Raw genomic sequence first — 6,548 nt, forward strand, 5'->3', positions numbered from 1 at the left:
CTTGTGCCTTCACCCCGTGGGGCGTGTCTACCCCGCCGAGCAAGCTGCTCACCTGTTCTTTGTTACGTGTCTGCTGCCTTAACTCCCCGGGGTGTGTCTACCAGGCTGAGCAAGCTGCCCCCCTTTTGTTTGTTACCCGTTTTATGCCTTGACCCCGTGGGGCGTATTGACGAGGCCCAGTAACCCGCTCTCCTGTTCCTGGTTACCTGTGTTTCACCTTCAACCCGGGTGGGTGTGTCTACCAGGCCTTTCAAGCTGCTCATGTATTTTTCTTTACATGTCTTCTGCATTCACCATGGGGGAGTGTCCACCTTGCCGAGCAAGCTGCTCACCTGTTCTTTGTTACGTGTCTGCTGCCTTCACTGCGGGAGGCCTGTGTACCCGGCCTTTCAAGCTGCTCACCTATTTTTCTTTACATGTCTTCTGCATTCACCAAGGGGGGCGTGTCCACCATGCCGAGCAAGCTGCTCACCTGTTCTTTGTTACGTGTCTGCTGCCTTCACTGCGCGGGGCGTGTCTACCAGGCCGAGCAAGCTGCTCATTTTTTCTTGGTTACCCGTTTTATACCTTGACCCCGTGGTTCGTATGGACGAAGCCCAGACACCGGCTCCCTTCTTCCTGGTTACCTGTCTTTCGCCTTCACACCGGGTGGGCCTGTCTACCAGGCCGAGCTTGCTGCTCCCCTACTTTTCCTTACCTGTCTTGTGCCTTCACCCCGTGGGGCCTGTCTACCCCCCGCCGAGCAAGCTGCTCACCTGTTCTTTGTTACGTGTCTGCTGCCTTCACTGCGGGGGGCGTGTCTACCAGGCTGAGAAAGCTGCTCACCTTTTCTTTGTTAACCGTTTTATGCCTTGACCCCGTGGGGCGTATTGCCGAGGCCCAGTAACCCGCTCTCCTGTTCCTGGTTACCTGTGTTTCACCTTCACCCCGGGTGGGCCTGTCTACCAGGCCTTTCAAGCTGCTCATGTATTTTTCTTTACATGTCTTCTGCATTCACCATGGGGGAGTGTCCACCTTGCCGAGCAAGCTGCTCACGTGTTCTTTGTTACGTGTCTGCTGCCTTCACTGCGGGAGGCCTGTTTACCCGGCCTTTCAAACTGCTCACCTATTTTTCTTTACATGTCTTCTGCATTCACCACGGGGGGCGTGTCCACCATGCCGAGCAAGCTGCTCACCTGTTCTTTGTTACGTGTCTGCTGCCTTCACTGCGCGGGGCGTGTCTACCAGGACGAGCAAGCTGCTCATCTTTTCTTGGTTACCCGTTTTATACCTTGACTCCGTGGTTCGTATCGACGAAGCCCAGCAACCCGCTCCCTTCTTCCTGGTTACCTGTCTTTCGCCTTCAAACCGTGTGGGCCTGTCTACCAGGCCGAGCTAGCTGCTCATCTTTTCTTGGTTACCCGTTTTATACCTTGACCCCGTGGGTCGTATGGAGGAAGCCCAGCAACCGGCTCCCTTCTTCTAGGTTACCTGTCTTTCGCCTTCACACCGGGTGGGCCTGTCTACCAGGCCGAGCTTGCTGCTCCCCTATTTTTCCTTACCTGTCTTGTGCCTTGACCCCGTTGGGCCTGTCTACCCCCCGCCGAGCAAGCTGCTCACCTATTCTTTGTTACGTGTCTGCTGCCTTAACTCCCAGGGGTGTGTCTACCAGGCTGAGCAAGCTGCTCACCTTTTCTTTGTTACCCGTTTTATGCCTTGTCCCCGTGGGGCGTATTGACGAGGCCCAGTAACCCGCTCTCCTGTTCCTGGTTACCTGTGTTTCCCCTTCACCCCTGGTGGGCCTATCTACCAGGCCTTTCAATCTGCTCACCTATTTTTCTTTACATGTCTTCTGCATTCACCACGGGGGCGTGTCCACCATGCCGAGCAAGCTGCTCACCTGTTCCTTGTTACGTGTCTGCTGCCTTCACTGCGGGGGGCGTGTCTACCAGGCCGAGCAAGCTGCTCATCTTTTCTTGGTTACCCATTTTATACCTTGACCCCGTGGTTCGTATGGACGAAGCCCAGCAACCGGCTCCCTTCTTCCTGGTTACCTGTCTTTCGCCTTCACACCGGGTGGGCCTGTCTACCAGGCCGAGCTTGCTGCTCCCCTATTTTTCCTTACCTGTCTTGTGCCTTCACCCCGAGGGGCCTGTCTACCCCCCGCCGAGCAAGCTGCTCACCTGTTCTTTGTTACGTGTCTGCTGCCTTCACTGCGGGGGGCGTGTCTACCAGGCTGAGCAAGCTGCTCACCTTTTCTTTGTTACCCGTTTTATACCTTGACCCCGTGGTTCGTATGGACGAAGCCCAGCAACCTGCTCCCTTCTTCCTGGTTACCTGTGTTTCGCCTTCACCCCGGGTGGGCCTGTCTACCAGGCCTTTCAAGCTGCTCACCTATTTTTCTTTACATGTCTTCTACATTCACCACGGGGGCGTGTCCACCATGCCGAGCAAGCTGCTCACCTGTTCTTTTTTACGTGTCTGCTGCCTTCACTGCGGGGGGCGTGTCTACCTGGCCGAGCAAGCTGCTCATCTTTTCTTGGTTACCCGTTTTATACCTTGACCCCGTGGTTCGTATCGAAGAAGCCCAGCAACCCGCTCCCTTCTTCCTGGTTACCTGTCTTTCGCCTTCACACCGGGTGGGCCTGTCTACCAGGCCTTTCAAGCTGCTCACCTATTTTTCCTTACCTGTCTTGTGCCTTCACCCCGTGGGGCGTGTCTACCCCGCCGCGCAAGCTGCTCACCTATTCTTTGTTACGTGTCTGCTGCCTTAACTCCCCGGGGTGTGTCTACCAGGCTGAGCAAGCTGCTCACCTTTTCTTTGTTACCCGTTTTATGCCTTGACCCCGAGGGGCGTATTGACGAGGCCCAGTAACCCGCTCTCCTGTTCCTGGTTACCTGTGTTTCACCTTCACCCCGGGTGGGCCTGCCTACCAGGCCTTTCAAGCTGCTCATGTATTTTTCTTTACATGTCTTCTGCATTCACCAAGGGGGAGTGTCCACCTTGCCGAGCAAGCTGCTCACCTGTTCTTTGTTACGTGTCTGCTGCCTTCACTGCGGGAGGCCTGTGTACCCGGCCTTTCAAGCTGCTCACCTATTTTTCTTTACATGTCTTCTGCATTCACCACGGGGGGCTTGTCCACCATGCCGAGCAAGCTGCTCACCTGTTCTTTGTTACGTGTCTGCTGCCTTCACTGCGCGGGGCGTGTCTACCAGGCTGAGCAAGCTGCTCACCTTTTCTTTGTTACCCGTTTTATGCCTTGACCCCGTGGGGCGTATTGACGAGGCCCAGTAACCCGCTCTCCTGTTCCTGGTTACCTGTGTTTCACCTTCAACCCGGGTGGGCCTGTCTACCAGGCCTTTCAAGCTGCTCATGTATTTTTCTTTACATGTCTTCTGCCTTCACCCCGTGGGGCGTGTCTACCCCGCCGAGCAAGCTGCTCACCTGTTCTTTGTTACGTGTCTGCTGCCTTAACTCCAGGGGTGTGTCTACCAGGCTGAGCAAGCTGCTCACCTTTTCTTTGTTACCCGTTTTATGCCTTGACCCCGTGGGGCGTATTGACAAGGCCCAGTAACCCGCTCTCCTGTTCCTGGTTACCTGTGTTTCCCCTTCACCCCGGGTGGGCCTATCCACCAGGCCTTTCAATCTGCTCACCTATTTTTCTTTACATGTCTTCTGCATTCACCACGGGGGGCGTGTCCACCATGCCGAGCAAGCTGCTCACCTGTTCTTTGTTACGTGTCTGCTGCCTTCACTGGGCGGGGCGTGTCTACCAGGCCGAGCAAGCTGCTCATCTTTTCTTGGTTACCCGTTTTATACCTTGACCCCCTGGGTCGTATGGAGGAAGCCCAGCAACCGGCTCCCTTCTTCTTGGTTACCTGTCTTTCGCCTTCACACAGGGTGGGCCTGTCTACCAGGCCGAGCTAGCTGCTCACGTATTTTTCCTTACCTGTCTTCTGCCTTCACCCCGTGGGGCCTGTCTACCCCCCGCCGAGCAAGCTGCTCACCTGCTCTTTGTTACGTGTCTGCTGCCTTAACTCCCCGGGGTGTGTCTACCAGGCTGAGAAAGCTGCTCACCTTTTCTTTGTTAACCGTTTTATGCCTTGACCCCGTGGGGCGTATTGATGAGGCCCAGTAACCCGCCCTCCTGTTCCTGGTTACCTGTGTTTCACCTTCACCCCGGGTGGGCCTGTCTACCAGGCCTTTCAAGCTGCTCATGTATTTTTCTTTACATGTCTTCTGCATTCACCATGGGGGAGTGTCCACCTTGCCGAGCAAGCTGCTCACGTGTTCTTTCTTACGTGTCTGCTGCCTTCACTGCGGGAGGCCTGTGTACCCGGCCTTTCAAACTGCTAACCTATTTTTCTTTAAATGTCTTCTGCATTCACCACGGTGGGCGTGTCCACCATGCCGAGCAAGCTGCTCACCTGTTCTTTGTTATGTGTCTGCTGCCTTCACTGCGCGGGGCATGTCTACCAGGCCGAGCAAGCTGATTATCTTTTCTTGGTTACCCGTTTTATATCTTGACCCCGTGGTTCGTATGGACGAAGCCCAGCAACCGGCTCCCTTCTTCCTGGTTACCTGTCTTTCGCCTTCACACCGGGTGGGCCTGTCTACCAGGCCGAGCTTGTTGCTCCCCTACTTTTCCTTACCTGTCTTGTGCCTTCACCCCGTGGGGCCTGTCTACCCCCCGCCGAGCAAGCTGCTCACCTGTTCTTTGTTACGTGTCTGCTGCCTTCACTGCGGGGGGCGTGTCTACCAGGCTGAGCAAGCTGCTCACCTTTTCTTTGTTAACCGTTTTATGCCTTGACCCCGTGGGGCGTATTGCCGAGGCCCAGTAACCTGCTCTCCTGTTCCTGGTTACCTGTGTTTCACCTTCACCCCGGGTGGGCCTGTCTACCAGGCCTTTCAAGCTGCTCATGTATTTTTCTTTACATGTCTTCTGCATTCACCATGGGGGAGTGTCCACCTTGCCGAGCAAGCTGCTCACGTGTTCTTTGTTACGTGTCTGCTGCCTTCACTGCGGGAGGCCTGTTTACCCGGCCTTTCAAACTGCTCACCTATTTTTCTTTACATGTCTTCTGCATTCACCACGGGGGGCGTGTCCACCATGCCGAGCAAGCTGCTCACCTGTTCTTTGTTACGTGTGTGCTGCCTTCACTGCGCGGGGAGTGTCTACCAGGCCGAGCAAGCTGCTCATCTTTTCTTGGTTACCCGTTTTATACCTTGACCCCGTGGTTCGTATCGACGAAGCCCAGCAACCGGCTCCCTTCTTCCTGGTTACCTGTCTTTCGCCTTCACACCGTGTGGGCCTGTCTACCAGGCCGACCTAGCTGCTCACCTATTTTTCCTTACCTGTCTTGTGCCTTCACCCCGTGGGGCGTGTCTAACCCGCCGAGCAAGCTGCTCACCTATTCTTTGTTACGTGTCTGCTGCCTTAACTCCCAGGGGTGTGTCTATCAGGCTGAGCAAGCTGCTCACCTTTTCTTTGTTACCCGTTTTATGCCTTGACCCCGTGGGGCGTATTGACAAGGCCCAGTAACCCGCTCTCCTGTTTCTGGTTACCTGTGTTTCGCCTTCACCCCGGGTGGGCCTATCTACCAGGCCTTTCAATCTGCTCACCTATTTTTCTTTACATGTCTTCTGCATTCACCACGGGGGGCGTGTCCACCATGCCGAGCAAGCTGCTCACCTGTTCTTTGTTACGTGTCTGCTGCCTTCACTGGGCGGGGCGTGTCTACCAGGCCGAGCAAGCTGCTCATCTTTTCTTGGTTACCCGTTTTATACCTTGACCCCGTGGGTCGTATGGAGGAAGCCCAGCAACCGGCTCCCTTCTTCTTGGTTACCTGTCTTTCGCCTTCACACCGGGTGGGCCTGTCTACCAGGCCGAGCTTGCTGCTCCCCTATTTTTCCTTACCTGTCTTGTGCCTTCACCCCGTTGGGCCTGTCTACCCCCCGCCGAGCAAGCTGCTCACCTATTCTTTGTTACGTGTCTGCTGCCTTAACTCCCAGGGGTGTGTCTACCAGGCTGAGCAAGCTGCTCACCTTTTCTTTGTTACCCGTTTTATGCCTTGTCCCCGTGGGGCGTATTGACGAGGCCCAGTAACCCGCTCTCCTGTTCCTGGTTACCTGTGTTTCGCCTTCACCCCGGGTGGGCCTGTCTACCAGGCCTTTCAAGCTGCTCACCTATTTTCCCTTAAATGTCTTCTGCATTCACCACGGGGGCGTGTACACCATGCCCAGCAAGCTGCTCACCTGTTCTTTGTTACGTGTCTGCTGCCTTCACTGCGGGGGGCGTGTCTACCAGGCCGAGCATGCTGTTCATCTTTTCTTGGTTACCCGTTTTATACCTTGACCCCGTGGTTCGTATCGACGAAGCCCAGCAACCCGCTCCCTTCTTCCTGGTTACCTGTCTTTCGCCTTCACACCGGGTGGGCCTGTCTACCAGGCCGAGCTAGCTGCTCACCTATTTTTCCTTACCTGTCTTGTGCCTTCACCCCGTGGGGCGTGTCTACCCCGCCGAGCAAGCTGCTCACCTATTCTTTGTTACGTGTCTGCTGCCTTAACT

This window comes from Furipterus horrens, unplaced genomic scaffold, assembly GCF_987537825.1.
Source record: "Furipterus horrens unplaced genomic scaffold, mFurHor1.1.pri manual_scaffold_32, whole genome shotgun sequence".
Classification (NCBI taxonomy): domain Eukaryota; kingdom Metazoa; phylum Chordata; class Mammalia; order Chiroptera; family Furipteridae; genus Furipterus; species Furipterus horrens.